At 36.5% G+C, this 17,519-nt stretch overlaps 1 protein-coding gene across 19 annotated transcripts in view; it reads right to left on the reverse strand.

Moving 5' to 3' along the window:
* AFDN (afadin, adherens junction formation factor) overlaps positions 1-17,519 on the reverse strand; it is a 116,208-nt gene that overhangs the window by 23,533 nt on the left and 75,156 nt on the right. The window lies entirely within an intron of this gene.

Consider the following 17,519-nt stretch of genomic DNA (forward strand, 5'->3'; position numbering starts at 1 on the left):
AGTGTTCTGCTACATTTTAAAAGGACTGTTAACAATGAACTTATTGCAAGACAGATACCAACACATACCAAGATACAAGAATGAAAGCATCTATTCAAGCCATGCTGTTGTGTCATCCACATGCTCCAATGTACAAGACATCACACAAATCAGCCCAAATGTTAGTATCACATACCTTTAAATTATCTCTCATAATGTAAGACTATTACTTGTCATTTATCTACTACAGCAAACGGTGCCATTTTACTCTGCAAGTCACTTAGAGTGCTAAGTATGTTTTCAACAGAGCACAGACTTAATTGTAACATCATTTTTCTAATATAACCTCCCAGGTTGCTCTGATATTGAACACATAGCTTCCTCCTTTTTTTCCCCCTCTTCCTTGTCAACTCTTTTCTTTTGGCAGCAAAAGCATGCATTGCTCCCACTGTTATAATGAAGTAAAATAAGAATCAAGGTGAAGATTATTCAAAGCTAGTGTTACACAGACATGGTTTTCTACAGAAGTGAAAGACCTATTTTCATTAAGTCTTTGGTTAATCCCAAATGTTTACACAAAAGCCGCAGAAAAAGAATTCCATCGTCTTATGATTCCAGATTAACATTGTGTCCAAATTTTTCATAATAATTGCGTAATCTATACTTATGGATAAAAAGGAAAAAAGTGCAAGAATAACTGAAATATGGATACTTTCTTTGTCTAGAAAGAATACAAAGACAATTAGAAGAATTTAGTTCCTTTTTGGTATTTTAAAGAGCTCTAAAGAAACACTGCTGTAACTGCAGAATAATTTTAACTTTATACCAGAAAAAATGGCTAAATTTATGAGAAACACAAGTTAGATGATAGCTAGATAAATGTAATAGAAAATGAAATCATGCTTCACAAATCTCTCTCTTTCCCCCAAGCAACCAAGATGTACATGAGGAAGGATGATCTAGCTGAATACCTAGACTTCCAAGACGGACATCACAAGATCTTTCAGCAGGAGTTCTTCAAGACTTCAAGGTGACATGCAGTAAGAAAGAACTTGTCCTTTTGTATTCATATTGGGTTCAATAATGGATCAAAAATTTCACAAGGAATGGAAGTTTGCAGAGGAGCCCTAAATGAATGTGTTGTTCACCATGCTCATACACGTTCCAAAAGAAGGCAAACAATAATGTAACTGAATGTACCAAATAGAAGATTTGTCAAGTAAGTCAAAACCAAGAGTTGGAGATGGATCACACGATGCTGAACACCGGAGCAGTAATGGGGTGAAGATGTACTTCACTGGTTCAAACATGAAGTAATGTTTCAACCTTCTAAGGTGCTGGTTCCCGTCAGGGCACTGTTGGCAGAACCAGTTACCACTTTCCCTTGCTGGGAACTGAAAATTAAATGATAGTGTTTTTATGTCCCTTCCTCTGCCTCCAACCACTGAGTATACTGAAGGCAAGCTCCTTGAATTCGAAAGGGCAAAAGAATCAACAGCAACTCACCCACCCACCCTTGCAGTTATAACCTCATGCATCATATCTGTCTCTGCAGGAAACAAACAGCTTTTCTTGGTGGCCACACTGACCAAGGATAACCAGATTCCTTTGAAGCCACCTGGAACTGACAACATTTTTATTCAGTCCTAACTTCAAAAGATGCTAGCAGGAATCTCTCCCTTAGGTCCAGAAATTCAGACAAAGATCTGTCTTATTCAAAGATTAGGTAAAAACAAGCAAACCTTTGGAAGAGTACTGCCACTTGAAACAGCACACACATTAATCGTGTAACTTTGGTACCCTATATTCACCCATATACATCACCTTTCTCATGCTTGATTATGACTCTTATTGCACATTAAATGAAGTTGTAACCTTCTGTATAAGCCCATGATATCTGGTATATTGCAGATAAAGATGAAATAAACATTATTAATTGTTCAAGTACCCATAAGAGTAGTTTCTAAACTGAATTTAACTCCTAAAGTTTAGTCACCGTTTTTAGAGCCATCTTGTATCAGCTCAGAAATCTGGAAGCCAGAAGAACAGATAAGAACAAAGCAGAAACCAACATGGTCACTAAAAATCTAAGAGGGTCACGTTTAAAAAAGTTGTTTAGAATTCTGATTATTCCCTTACAAAATGACACTAACAGAACCATAAGGTTCAGGGGATAACAAGAATCACCAGAAACATGGAATGCCTTTCTTGAGAGAACCAACTAAGCAGACATTGGCTCCTCAGCTCAGCAACAATCAAGGAACTGAGAAGGCTAATGGGATTATGAGTTGTGTTGATAGAATTATTTATTATCTCTCTAATCAGCCAGTAGAAAACATATTCTTATTTCTCCTACCACATCTAGCATGTTTTAAATAGTAAAACACAAACAAAAGGCAACAAACCTCCGCCCTGCAAAACATTTTCCATAGGATTTCATAATTAAATTGGGAAACAGCCAGGAACAAGATTGCTGAAAGATGCCAAAGTGTAAACAGAATCCGAGATTCTCGGTAGGGTTCTTTGAGGTTTTTCTCTAAACAAACAACATAACCTCCCCAAACAGATACAATGCACTCTGAAATTACAGAAAGCTAGAAACCAGGATGAACCATAGAATAGTTTGGGTTGAAAAGAACCTTAAAGACCATCTGGCTCCAATTCCCTTTGCACAGACAGAGACACCTTCCATTAGATCGGGTTGCTCAGAGCCCTGTTCAGCCTGGCCTTGAACACTTCCAGGGATGGGGCATTCACCACTTAGCTGAGTGACAGGTTCCAATCCCTCACCACCTTCACAGTAAAGAATTTTTTCTGACCATCTAATGATGGTCATTAGACCATTCTTTTGACTAATCTAAACTTATTCTTTTTCAGTTTAAAGCCATTCCCCCTTGTCTTGCCCTTCTAACAAGTCCCTCCGCAGTTGTCTGGCTTGGCCACTTGAAGTGCTGGAAGGCCACAACTGGGTTACTCTGGGGCTTTCTCTTCTGGCTGAACAATCCCAATTCTCCCAGTCTTTTCTCACAGGAGAGAGCAATCTTACACTTGTTTTTGTTACTTTCTTTGGCTAAAGGCACCACAGCTGGAAGATTCTGTATCAGATGGATTTTTGCTCTAACTGCCCCTATACTCTAACCCTGACAGTAATTCTTCATTATGATTCAAAGGAGCTGACATTTTTCTCCTCATTGCTTTTCTCCCAATGTTTTTTATGATTACATTTTGTCAATTTCTTTCCTGCTCTTTGAAACGAAGTTATGAGCAGATGTCTTAGCTCTAAGCCATCTCACTTAAATACAAAACTAATGCATTTTGAAAGCATAAAAATTATTTAAAAATAAACCTCTATTCAGATTACATTAAAAAAATCTTTATCAGTTACCACATCTATTCATGTCTTATTAAGACCAGTGAGCTTCTCCTCTAATTCACATGTCATTTAACATATTTCTAATGATATACATGTGCTTTCACAAGCTTGGGAAGACTTCTCACTGAATACCCTTAAAATCAACACATCACCTTCCCTTCAACTTTTACCCTAAGTTTCACAGTAACTTGAATCCAAATTCCTAATTTCTGTCTGTTGAAACAGACTTGATTTTGCTGTGGTTCTACCTTCCAACAGCCTGCATTAGAAGGAAATATACAATTATTAGAACACAAAAAGGTTCTTAATATGTAACCACCCATACTCAGTTCCAAAGTGAATAAAATTCTTATACATGACACATGGGTTTTCCTGTTTTTATTTACTGACTTTAAAATAAAACAGATTTCTTTGTGAACTACTTACTAAACTGTTTTTCTTTCACAGGAATGTGAAGGTCAACATAATTAAAACTATTCTCCCACAAATAAAACAGAGCAATAGCATGTGTGTATCAGTAACAAAAATATGATAAATCTTCTTTTCACTTCACTTAATTTTCTCCAATCCTTAATATCAGAAGCATGTGTATCCATATGGCTTTTAGTCCAAACAGAAGAACACAACTGTAAAGGAGTCAGATGACTGTGGAAAACAAGAATGCAGTAAGCAAAAGGGATGGCTTATTCCCCTTCCCTGAGATCAACATACTGAAACCTACAGCATATTTCCTCAAATATACATAACCAAATACAAAATCTCAAAAACCTTTTAAAGTATTTTTAAAAAAAAATCTAAGATATTCTGTATTTTAAAAAGCCTCATCCACTGTACCATTCTCTCTAGGGCTATCAATCTACCCATTTTCTTCCACACTCGATGCAACTTTTTTCCGCAATCTTTGCAGAAAGTAAAAGATACATTTCGGAGGAAAAATTTGGAAAATCCTCCCCTTTTAAGTAATAATTTAAGGAAAAAACCCCACTAAACTACTACTGCTACTTCAGTTCACCTGGGTGACAATATTCCTGAACTGACTATAACACTACTCTGAAGACCTGTAAATGATATCTACTTTTACAATGCATAGCCAAAACAGAACCCTAGGGGAAAAAAGTTCTATAAGGAAGGTATTAGCTGAACAGAATTCAACAAATAGTGAACTGGGGACTGAAGAAGGCAACAAGGTATTTAAAAATGCCGATACCTGAAGTACCTCAGACCTAAGCTTCAATATGAGAAACATCTCCATTCTGTACTTTTACAATTCAGTTAAATAATCAGTACACAAAAACCATTATGCACAAATAAAGTGCACAAAGCAGAACTAGTTTGGAGGCCAGCAGTGAAGCATTATTCACACATTTCAGGATTTTTAAAATCCTATATTAATAAATTAATTACAGTGACAGTAGTAGTGCACTTACACAGAGTGTCAGGAAGAAACCCACCGGTCTGCTCCCATGTTGTCTCACACTTGGAGCTGTGCAGGCACTACTGTGTTGTGGCAGGTCCCATGACAGACCTGGCTGGAGGCTCAGCTGATCCCCGTCTCCAGCTCCCCTCCTCCCAAATACAAGCTTTGTTTTCAACCTAATCAGCTTCCCTAAATTGTTTATAGCATGTCATGACTGTTCAAACAGTGCAGGAAAGGAGGTTGCTAGGAGGGGCCTAGATCATTAAGGGAGGTTTGATTGCATTATTTGGTGAATGTTATTTTCAACCTAACAACTTAAACCATCTGAAATTCCTGAATCCTACTATAGCTCACCTATTGACTTTTCAAGCAGCTCTATGCAGTGTTTGCAAAACAACTGTATTCTAGTGGGAGCTGAGCCCCAAAACAATTACAAAACAAACACCCACGTACATGCAGGTTCCCACACAGAGAAGTAAACTACACAGTGGAAAATGTCTTCATTTTAATCTTTTGAATGCCTGCATGACAAACACACTGAAAAGACACTTCCCAATTTTGCCAGGTCACACCCATTCCCCCTCTAAATGCAAAAAAAAAAAAAAAAAAAATCCTAACTTTAGCCATGGAGATGAATGACTCACGTAGAACTGGTGAAAATGCATCCGGCTAAAAATCACAATGCACTTTTACTCACGTAATTGCACAATGGGATAAAAATGTCATGTTCCTCCCCTGTTTTATTGCAGAAAGCTTTATTAGGTCTCTGAGGCAAAACATGAGAAGATTCTTGAAAATAATCTTCTCCATGATTGGGCTTATTCATCTTTAAGATGGCACAAAGCCAACACAAGGGGGAAACTGAGGCAAGCTATTAGATCCAGTAACCAAGATGAAGCCACACATTTGCATGAGATGCAATACCTGTATAAATTTTTTTTAATCATCTCACACTTATCTTAAGAAGTAATTAAATGTTTTAAAGCAGCACAAGTTGAAAGATGTTAACACACTGCATTTGCAAGTTTGTCGTGCACTCGGAGTTTAGAGTATGAGAATAATTAATCCTTAATTTACTGTGTTTTACAGGTTGGAATTCTATGACAAAGGACAACTTTTCCATTTAACTGGAATCTAAATAACTGGAATTTTAAAATATTTTCTAGTCCTAGGGAGGTAAAAATAAACACAGGACACTTCTGCATACAAAAGTGGTAACTTGGGTCTTTATGCTAAATCTAAATGAAGAAAAGGATGTATGGGAAAATGTTTAAATGACCCAACAACCTGTAAAAACTAAATAAACAAGGAGTCCTCCCTTACTGAGAGCTAGAATAAAAGGAGCTACAAGTCAAGAGGATAAATGAAAAACTGAGTTACAAAACACTACCAACAAATCCAGAGATTAAAACTCACCAGGAGTTCTATTTTTCTTAGATCTACCTTTATTTCACCTGTGTGGTCCCATACAGGGTTTGACAATATTTAAAGTGGGACTGAAGGAAGACAGGGAAGCTTTTAGAAAAGAGGAGTAGCTTTATTTGTTATGAGGCAGGCTAGTTTGAAATAGTTCTTATCGCAGAACAAAAACACGTTTAGAAAAATCTTACAAGATGGAGTCTAAAATTACAACCTAAGGCTATTAAAAAAAACCAAAAAAAACCCAAAAGCCCAAAAAAACCAACAAACAAAGGAAAATAAAAAGCAAGGAAATAAAACACCAAGAGGGTTTATCAGGCATTTAGGGGATGATGATGATGATGATTGTTGAGTTTCCCATCAGTACTGTTCATAGGCCATGAGTTGCTGAGCCCACACACACCTAACTTCACCTGAAAATACAACCAAAGACTGTGGAGTAGAGAACAGCTAACCAGCTGGAATTGCACCAAGAGCTTCCATTCCTTTTTTTTAAAGAATTACTATTTCTCTTGGAGATTAATGAATTCAGACAGACTGGAGCTAAAAATCCAGTAAAATCCAACAATTAAAGCCAACATTAAAATCTCATCTGAAAGATAACTTTTTTTTTAACACTTATAAATAACATTGGTATATACTGACAAATGTGCTCTTATACATGGACATACATATATTCTTCTCAACTAATTCAGGAAAAGTGCTTGTTAAGTACTCATATTTGGAAAATTACGACGTAACAAAGACTCTGTAAACTTTCACTTATAATTGTCTTCTAGATAACAGTAGCACAACTGAGAAACCTGAAGTAGATCCCAGGACATATCACCTTTCATAAAGGAATTCAGTAAAGAATTTATTGAATAAACAAACAAATAAATTAACTGAATTGCTTTTCTGTGGGGCCTGAAAGATTGGAAGAGTTCTGAGAACTCACGCAATGATTGCAATTCACAGCAGCTAAAGAGCAAATTTTGGCACCTCTGGTTGGCACAACTTCAGCCTCTAGAATGCTGATACATTGTATTTAAGATGGCACTGACACAGGGCAGGGGAACAAACAACTAACCACCCAGTACCTCACTAAAACAGAACCTGAGAGGTGAAGAAAATACACAACCTCCTTCCAATATTATGTTTGTTCATAGGATTTTCATTCTTCAAGTCATACAAACTTCAATCTCAAAAAAAAAATTCCTACAAATGGAAGGAAAACTAATTTGATACAACAGAGCCAAGTTGATTGAATGCATAAAAAAAAAAAAAGCTCAGCTGAGACAACACTACACAAAGATTTCATACCTGTTGTCCAAAAGGGTATTTGCCCCTTTCAAGCCTGGTACAATTTGCTCCTTAACTACAAAAATCCTCTCACATTGAAGAAGCCAAAGGACCAAGCTGGATAACGTAGTCTAACCTCAGTTTTTGAGATAGTCTAATAAGTCCTTTTCCATCACATCCACTTACAACATATCAGTACAGTAGCCCATAACTGTTTGCATAATTAGCATTATTTTGCAAGCTCCTCCTTGCTCTAAAAGCATTAACATTGCCCAAAATATTGCATTTGCTTAAAAATACCACTATGAAAACTGTAGAAATAAAAGAGGCAGCATTAAAAAACACCCAGCCAAAACACGCCATGACAGTTACTTCTATAGGGTATTCAGACCAATGAAGAAAAGAACAAGATAAACTACAGTGATCTACAAAAAGAAACTGCTAGTCCTACATCAGGAGGATGTAAAACTGAGTATGTACAAAAGTACCACAGTAACAAATTAATAAACATGACAGATTTAATGAGAGTAGTTAAAGAGAACAGATTTTATTGCTACTGTTGCTGTGTCACCAGATGAGTTTTATAAAACTTCCTTGTCAGTAACAGATACAGGAAACTCTGGCTCACATACATTTCACCGGCCATAAAATCAGAACACACCACATAGTGCAACTGTATAGAAAAGTCACAGTTTGAATAACAGGAATATCTGACAGACTTCTTAAAGGCAGCACCACAGCTGGTGAGTCACCACAGAAGCACTAAAAGCAGGCAGAAGAAATTCTGCTTGCTCCTCCTTCCCATTTGGTATTTGCCAGGACAAGCAGCCGTAAAGGCATGGTGAAAACAACAGCCAGCTCCTTCTTGTGAGAGTAACCGTGCAGCTTCATTCCCAGGTGAGCCACCCATCCTGTGACATGCTCATGGGAACCTGCCACCTTCAGAATGATGGCTTGGAGGTGCTGAGACACCACACAGCTCCACCAGTATTCCAGTCTAAAGAACGAGAGGGAGTGAAGGTCCATCTGTTGGTTGGTTGACCAGGTGTTGATCTCCTAACAATTGAAACTACTCCCATCCCCACGCATCGTGCCCCACCCAGCACAGGCGGATCCCAAAGCAGCTGTACTTTCTGTGAGGTTAGAAATATTCCTGCAGTTTTAGGAGACCTGTGAAATGACCTGGATTTCAATAGCTATAATGAGAACTAGAACTACAAAAACTATTATAAAACACTTTTCCAGTTGTTAAAAATAACAGTGGAATTGTATGATGTAATTAAGGAACAACTATGCATCTGCAGAGCAGATCTGCAGCTAACCAAACCGGTGCTGCTCCAGACAATTAACAAGAAGGTCTTGTCATTACTTGCTCCGAAGCCTCTTTTGCCCACACCCGTTGAGCTTTATCTACTTTGTTTATCACTCCTATAAAACTGGAGCAATGAACGGCTTCCAATGAAGACTGCCAAAATCACGCCTGACTAAAAACATACCCTTCAATAACATTTTTTTTTAAATGTTAGATGTATTAAAAGCCAGCTTTCATTTCCATGGAATGTCAGAGTGTCTTCCTAATGATCTTTCAATATAGAAATGTACATTTGTGTCTTAAGTATATATATGTGCAAATGGTTTCACATTTCACATAAACAGTAAAACAAAAAAGTAGTTCTGAATTGAAAGTATCCTCACTCTCCAATTATACTTTGAATCTACAAAAGTGTCATACAGTCACCAGCCTTTTCAAGTAATACTCCAATTTAAGTAGCTTCAAATACCAAGACTACATGTCAAGACACTCCAGTAGTTCACATAATCACAGATCTTTTAAAATAAGTAATTTTCAAGATTTTCTTGGATTTTTCATATTTATGCAACTATTAAATAAGATTTTATTTTAATAATGTAGGTATTACATATATGTGTGCACACATACACAAATACACCTTAATAAAGGTATCTTGGCTGTCTCATAATGCTTTACAGCTGACAGTTTTCCCAAGTCAGTTAAGCTTCCGTGGTATTTTATAAAAATTAAACAGTTTAATACAGAATGAATCAACTGCAAATAAAACGTGTAAAGAAAATAGCATAGAAATGTAGCTTATCAAGCCTGATACCAGCCTGAAATCTTTTATCTGCCTACACCCAGAGTAGATTTGACTGATTTTTATCAAGGCTAATTCCTGATTCCAGATTCCTAAGCTTACACACAAGATCTCTGCAAGTTGTAATTAACACCCTCAAAATCAAGTTTATGGAACAGAATCAAGTCTCAGTCTGACTGCCCTGGCAAGTAATTAGTCTAGAAGCAATTAAATAACCCAATCTTGTAAGCATTTTTAAAAATAATAGTTTACTAAACTATGCAGCAAGTTTACAAATTCACTCTCTAGGAGGCAAAAGCAAAGGTTTTTGACCATCCAAAACACACATCCATAAAGCTGCATGCGTTCTTTAGGTTGTGTATGGATAAGTATAAATTTTATCTACTTTAGGTACCAAACCTACTAAGTCTAAGACTCACTGAACTATTTGCTGTGGGCCCAGAGGCAGGAGAAAGGCCAACTCTGTAGCTACTGGTCCTGCCTCTAGCAAGGGCAAAATTTCTGGACCTGAAAATAGAAAAAGCCCACTCTTGTCAGAGAAAGCCAAGGCTTATGTTGCCTCAAGTCCAATGCAGACACTTTGGAAATCCGTCATCATTAGAGATAATACTTTTCAAATATAAATGAGGTGAACCAGCCTACTGTATCAAAAACTGATCTTTTAGCTGTGGCTACAGCTGCACTGAGTCATGTTGTACCCTAACTTAAAAAGAATTTTAAAACTGACCCATGCTCTATATACAACATACTTCTGCTTTCCCCTTTCACATACTCTGCTGTTGGAACTCTGGCTGCTGAGAATTTTAGGCTTTCTCTGCCGAAAGGCACTGACCCCCAAGAGAGCACTACATTTGACCTGAGGCCCTGGAACGGGCTTCCAAAGTTGAGTGATAGCACTGGGATTGTGAATGTGTAGTTTGAATAGAAATGTGTGATCTCACAGGGTGAAAAACTTAGGATTTAAGGTTTTAGTATACAGCAATATATCTGGGGCAAGATGGAGGATTTAAGGCATTGGCTAAGTCCTTCTTCCTCACCTTCTTGGTTTTGGGTGTTTTTTTCTAATTGGCTGAAAAGGTCTGCATTGTGGACCTTGGGTGATCAGTTATTGGGTTAAAAGTAAAAATAATGTAGGTGAAAAATAGATGAAAAGTGTCTTACTCACTGAGCTCAAGGAAAATACATTGTTTGAGGTCTATTTCACCAGACAGGGGTTAACTTTTAACGTGCATTTGCTACAAATACTCCATGAGCACTGACACACCAAGGGTTACTCAGAGTTACGTACAAACCTACAAGTTCTACTGCAGGTTCTGTGATGCTCTTCCTTGGTAAGTTAATTCTGATCTTATGTTTCAGCTTAATTATGGCTGCATTGAGCTTCACAGGCAAGCCATGCTGGACAATTTATTTTGGAAAAAAACCCCACCCTGTATCTCTGCACTTTTTCAAAAAACGGCACTTGCTTCTACAGCTAAGGATAAATTACAACCCCAAAATCCGAAGCATTAACTTCCACATACTGCAGGCTCTGCAATTTCAGATGGATACAACGTAATGCAGGATCAGTGTGTACACTAAAACATACTATTGAGTACCTAAATTTCTATTCGAACTGTTACTCATATGGTAAAAAGTCAACACAGAATTTATTAAGTTCCAAAAAGCTTTGTCATTAATAGAAGTATAATAATAATAATAATAATAACAACAACAACAATAATAATAGTAATAATTTTGCTGTCTTAACATGTATCTAAACAGAATTTTCCAACTTACTAGAATGCCAGAATTTAACGAAGTCTGGTACAGGTATTCTATCTACAGAGTATGTGCACCACAATTTTAGCAAGCATGCTAAGAGGTGCCTGCATATACAGGGTATTAGTGCAATGAGGAAATGGTACATGAATTTTAAAACTCAGTTTCTTTCAGAAGGCCTAAGGTGATCATGTCTGGGTCACCTATTTGCAGTATCAATCTAAATACGTGCGAATAGTTAAGACAAAACCCACTCCTCTTGAGCAGAGCTGAGATCTCACAGCTACTGAGAAGAATAATCACACTGTGATGGTGTAACCTTCACATTTTACACAGCACATAAAAGTATTAACAAAATTTTATACATCTACAGGGCACCAAAATTTAAGCAAAAACTCTGCTGGAAGTTAGGAATCAACAAAAACCAGGCAAATTGCTAACACACAGCTACTTATCTGCTCATGATGAAGACTAAACTGGTAACCTATATACTATTTTATTTATGTGAGACTGAGAAATCTGTTCTGGAAATGAGAATTACATCCTGTATTTTCCCTAAGAAGCCTGTTTAAGGCAACACCAGCAGTTTAGACCATTGAGGTGAATTAGTATCGAACACTAAAAAAAAACAAAACCAAAAAACCCTGAAATCAACAAAAAACTCCTCCACAAAACATTTTTAAATCTTATTACTGAAACATTTCAATTAATTCATGCTGGGAGGAAAGCATGAATGCTGCCAGAAAATTTCATGCTGCCAGAAAATTTCCTTAAATATTTAGAAAACACAGTCAACAGAAGACTTCAAATACTGAGGTATCTGAAATCTTAAGACTAGAACACATGTAAAAAGCTAACAAAGAAAAAAAAATCCTGTCAACTGTCTATACTTGCAAACACAGGTTACAGAGATCCACATTTGTATACTGCTGTCAGTATAATTAACTAAAAGCATAATTTTAGATTTTGGGAAAAATAATTAAATGAATGTTTAAACCTGCTCCTTCTACATGATCTCCTACAAGATATTTGCAGAAAAAAACCTTCAGAAAAATTTTACATGAAAATTGACATTGCTGTAGTCTCAAACCCTCCTTAAATTTAACATCTCGAACCGACTGCTAAATATAAAATGACAAAAAATGGTTTAGAAATGAATGAAACTTAGAATCATTTAACTTATCCTTAAGAACAAACAAGGTTGCCAAATAATGCGAATTATTTATGGGAAAGATGTTATTTATTTTATTTTATTTATTTTCAGAACAGTAAGCCTGTTCCCTAGAGTATTTTACTGCTGAACTGTCATACTCATGTTTAAAATGCTTCTATTAAAAAAAGAAACACCTTATCACCTCTCATACTATTTCAGTAAGCACTACTTAGTCTGACTACCTGTTAAAAATGCCAGAAAATACACTGTTTTATGTGCCAGTGGGGCCATAAACATATGTATTTTAAGGTCCTTATACATATTTTAAAGTAACTTTTACTGTTTATACTACTAATAGGTGACTGCACAAGAAGTTGAAGTGTGCCATACTTTTCAGAACCAAATCACAATACACTAATGAGTATAACCAGCATGCAAAGATTTAACAACAAAACTTGATCTATTGTTCCTGCAGAACATGGGAACCCTTTCTTTCGTGCAGTAGTAACTTAAACAGAATTTAAATGCCTCTCCTCTGTGAACGAGTTGAATCATAAGACACCCTAACTGCAACAAATTTGCATGTTCTGGTCTTTTCAGAAGGCTCTAGAGTATTAAAAATCTTACACTGTTTGGGACATCAATTTCCATTATTCTACTGAGATTTTATAAGAGGAAAACAGACTTTTAGAGGAACCTGGATTAAAGCCAACTAATATGACAAGTAAACAGATCACAGGTCATGCTATTCATGCTCTGGCACAGTAAAACAGTAGTTATCACACCTGAAACTTTAAATATTAATAGTCACTTCCACAAATTTCAGAAGTACATATGAAGAACAAGCTAAAAAAATTAGTTTTTTCTTTCTAGATTTTAGAAAGTTAGCCACTAACATCTGACTATATTTAACTGCATGCTGTATTACATAGTTGCTACACGAACAAATAACTACTGGCAGGTTTAAACAGGCAAGAGAGCAGGAAAAAGTACAGGGATAGTAAAACTTCAGAGAAAAACAGTCCCAACAGAAACCTGAACGGACTTACCATGGATTCTGTTCTTCCAACAACAGAAAACCACATTTTGATCTCCGGGACTACAGATCCTTGAAAGAAAAAAAACAATTCTCCACTTCTCTTCCAGCCCTCAACAGCAACCACCAGCTCTAGTCTGCTGGATTTTCCAAGATACCCATCAAGATAACTGGGAGCTCGATGCTATGACACAGTGTAGCATTTATCAACACCAGCTATAACCAATACAATATTCAGACTCTTACGTAATCAGTTATGCTGTTCTGACTTCCATTTACTTTAGAGGCTTTATTAAACTCTGAAAACTGCTAGAAAAAACAGAAAGGGAGCCCTTTTGTACTAAAGACAAAAAACCTCCAAATTAAACAGGAAGTAATGTGCTGGCCCACAGATGGCTAAAAAGTCACATGCGAAAGCCCCCAAAAAAGTGATATATTTTTAAAGTAAACCGCATGCACACGCAGCTTCCAAATCATCTGGATTTCATAAAAACTTAACCACAATGTGGTTGGGAGTCTGGCAGCTTTTAACATCAAAACATCTTTCAGGGTTAGAGCAACCAAAATCTGCACACAACCTCAAAAAGCAACGCTGTTCCCCGTTCCCTATGCCCGACCACTCCTACCAACTAAATTTCCATACACCTATTACAAAAGCTATTGCTAATAAAGCTGCCGAGTATTACTGTAAGAAAACATGCAATATCTACCAAAGGGCAGAACAAGAAGTTATTCTTCTGGATCACATATGAAGCTATACAGTTTAATTTTAACTAAAAATAAAAATTGGTTTAAAGCATTCAGTTTAAGAATTGCTGTTAGGTATTTTCCCATTTTATAAAAAAACAAAACAAAACCCAAACAAGCACAACACTGTTTACACTGCTCTGGAAGCTAACAGCTGCTTCATAAGTAAACTTGTTTTCTCTGCTATGTTTGCATATAGCATATGCACTTAGTACATGTTTGCTCAGAGGGGCTGTCCTGCCTCACTGGACACCCAAGTGAGGTGACTTAGGTGATGCACTGAATTTCTGCTCTCTCTGGCACTCCTGGCAGGCCTTTAAAACTTCTAATTAAATAAAATATGAGTAGCTGTGATTAGAAAGTGAAAGAAGTAATGCACTTGAACATTTTACCTATCTCTAGGTGGGAAGAGGATCCAATACAGATTCCTCAGGGACCTAATACCTTAATGCACTCCTTGACTCACTTCTTCAGGTTTTGTTTTGGTTTTAATTACATTAATGTACAGATGTTTGCAATCACCTAGTATCCTAAGGTGATACTTCTATCATAAGAATAATCAAGTCCACAGCATTTCAATGCAAGTTGCATCTCTTCTCTGCTTGTACAACCTTTGCTTCAATCCCTGTTTTTGATTGCAGAAAAGAATGTGTAACAATCACTTGATAATAAGGAGCATTTGGTGTAAAGGTATTATATAAGGTATGATTTCTGATTTCATCATTAGAAACCCTAAACTGGCACAGACTTTAAGCTAATAAAGCCACAAAACTAATAAAAATTCAAAGAATTATTAGATTACAAGTTTATTAGATGTTTCCTCAGAGATGAGCACAGATTTACAAGGAAAGCACACATTTTTTTGCAATGGGTAGAAGGAAGAAAAGCAGTCCATTGGTATTGTTTTTCTTTATGATCTCCTGAGAATCTGCCCATTTTGTCCACTTCTACAATATCATCAAGCTGCACATCAACAAACTTCATCCAAAGCCTGTGACAAGTTTGAGAAGCCTCGTAACAAGAAAGGCAGATCAGCCCTGACATGCAAAAGTATCCTCTCAACACGTTACTGAAAACAAGTATTTTGTGACCTCACAGGAAAAGAACTGTTTTCCTAACAAAAGCTAAACAGATTCAGAGTTGTCCTTCACTGGTTAGAGCAGGGCCTGTTGACCAGCTGCATCTTCTACTGCTACAGCCCTTTCAAAGCACTGTAGAAACCAACAGTTCAATAAACACAACGGAGTCAGCCATCAAACTGGGCTGCTGTAGAGGACAGCAGCAACTGGGAATTTCTGAAAGTATGAGCTTTCATTTCTTCAAATTTCTGAGCACTTAACAGCCACCCTTTTACTATCAGAGAGTTTAGAAAAATCTGAATCTATTCTCATACTTGCCTCTCCCTCTCATTTCAGGTATTCCATCTAGTTCATGTTTAGAAAATTGTAAAAAAATAGTCTATTGGATTTCTTCCTGCATTTTCAAAGTTAAAAATAGGAATTTTAACTTTTATGCTGCTAGAAGATATACTACTTGAGACACTGTAGAAAAAAATGCTAGTAAATATCAACAATATAAAGAATACAAAATAAAAATACACCAACCCTTACTACCTTTTCAGTCACACTCACTCAATTCTCTAAGCTGTTCTGCTCTCACCAGATTGAGAAAATTAACACTTTTGTATTCTTTGTATTCTTCTTTACTCTCTTTTTTAATGAAGCCTGCTACAGGAAAACCATGCTGATAATTACTCACAGTAAGCAATTTTGAACCTCTTGAAAATAATCCTACTTAACTACTACAGCAACTTGTTTCAAACAATGAATACTATAATTTCTATCCAATGAACATTCTGATGACTTCAAATTAAGTAGAAGTTTCTATTGCACATAAACCAAAACTAAAACAATCTGTTTCTTGATTATTTCAGACCAAGATTTAAACCACAACTGTTTTTATATCAGGATTCCGATATTAGGGCAGCACACAGCAGTAAGTTGAAATATGACTGTCTGAACCAGTGTTTCTGCAACTGTGCAGATGAAAACTGTTCCTTCCATGACTGATCATGGAATGTATTAAATAACTTGTAAAAACCTTTCATATCAAGTTTATGCACTGACCAGTAGCACTGTTACATACTGCTAATGGAAGCTAAATGTCAGTTGTTAAATCAACATCTAGAAGCCAGCCAGCTCCAAAGAAAAAGGAAACTTTTCCCCCTGTAATATGCTGCTTCACTATAGATGAAAAATTAGATTGCACAGAGTAAAGTGAAAAAAAAATTACTTCCATGGCATATTTTGAAACATTCAACAGAAATGCAGATGGCAATCACAAATCTGATACATATTTAATCCAGTATCAAAATCAATTATTTGCTTCTCAAATTATTAATCCACTCCACTAAAATCAGAGCAGAATATTGAGTTACATTTTTCAGATACTGAACTGTTTCCTCAGTAATTGCTGATTGTTTAGCACTATACACCTGACATCAGGTATTCCTTTATAGAGGTCAGAAATCTTAAAAGCTGATACCACGCAAGATTACCATTTCAAGAACAGACTAAGAAATGAGGGAAGATTGTAAAAAAAACCCAAAAAAACCCAAACAGTGCTGTTTAGAAGCAATTAACTATGTGAGGTAACTTAATCATGTTTTCAGCTCATGCACTGAGTGCCAAGGAGTATCACAGTATTCTGAAGTTTCACGTACTACACAGTGAAGGGACGTTGGGAAAGACTTGTTCCATCCATAGTACACCACACAATCACAACACAGACTTTTGAGTATCACTGTTGCATAATTTCTACACAAGTTTTAAACTCAAAGGATTATGTCTGCTACTTGATTCAGTTAATAAAGCAAAACCAACCAACTAGTGGAGTCTTCCATCTGGTGGCTGGAGCTGTATGTGCATTCTATACATTACTACGTAGTGCTACTAGCTACAGCGTACACTCAATTTTGGGTATTACGCTGTAAGTCTTTACTGTAAAGAAACAAAACTGAAGCCATTCTTGCACCTCTACACTGTGCAAAAGACAAGGTGGTGTCTTCATGGCAGAAAGTATTCAAACTTTAACATATACATTTGTTTTGTTTATTCATCAATTAACCCACACACAGATTCTTTGTCTTCTTTACTTTCAGCAGAAGTGCCAAATACACCCGTTTATTAATTCTGTTTAATAACACTGCTAATTTTTGGCTCTGAAAAAACTTAATAGATCTG

The sequence above is a fragment of the Prinia subflava genome, chromosome 2 (assembly GCF_021018805.1).
Source record: "Prinia subflava isolate CZ2003 ecotype Zambia chromosome 2, Cam_Psub_1.2, whole genome shotgun sequence".
NCBI lineage: Eukaryota > Metazoa > Chordata > Aves > Passeriformes > Cisticolidae > Prinia > Prinia subflava.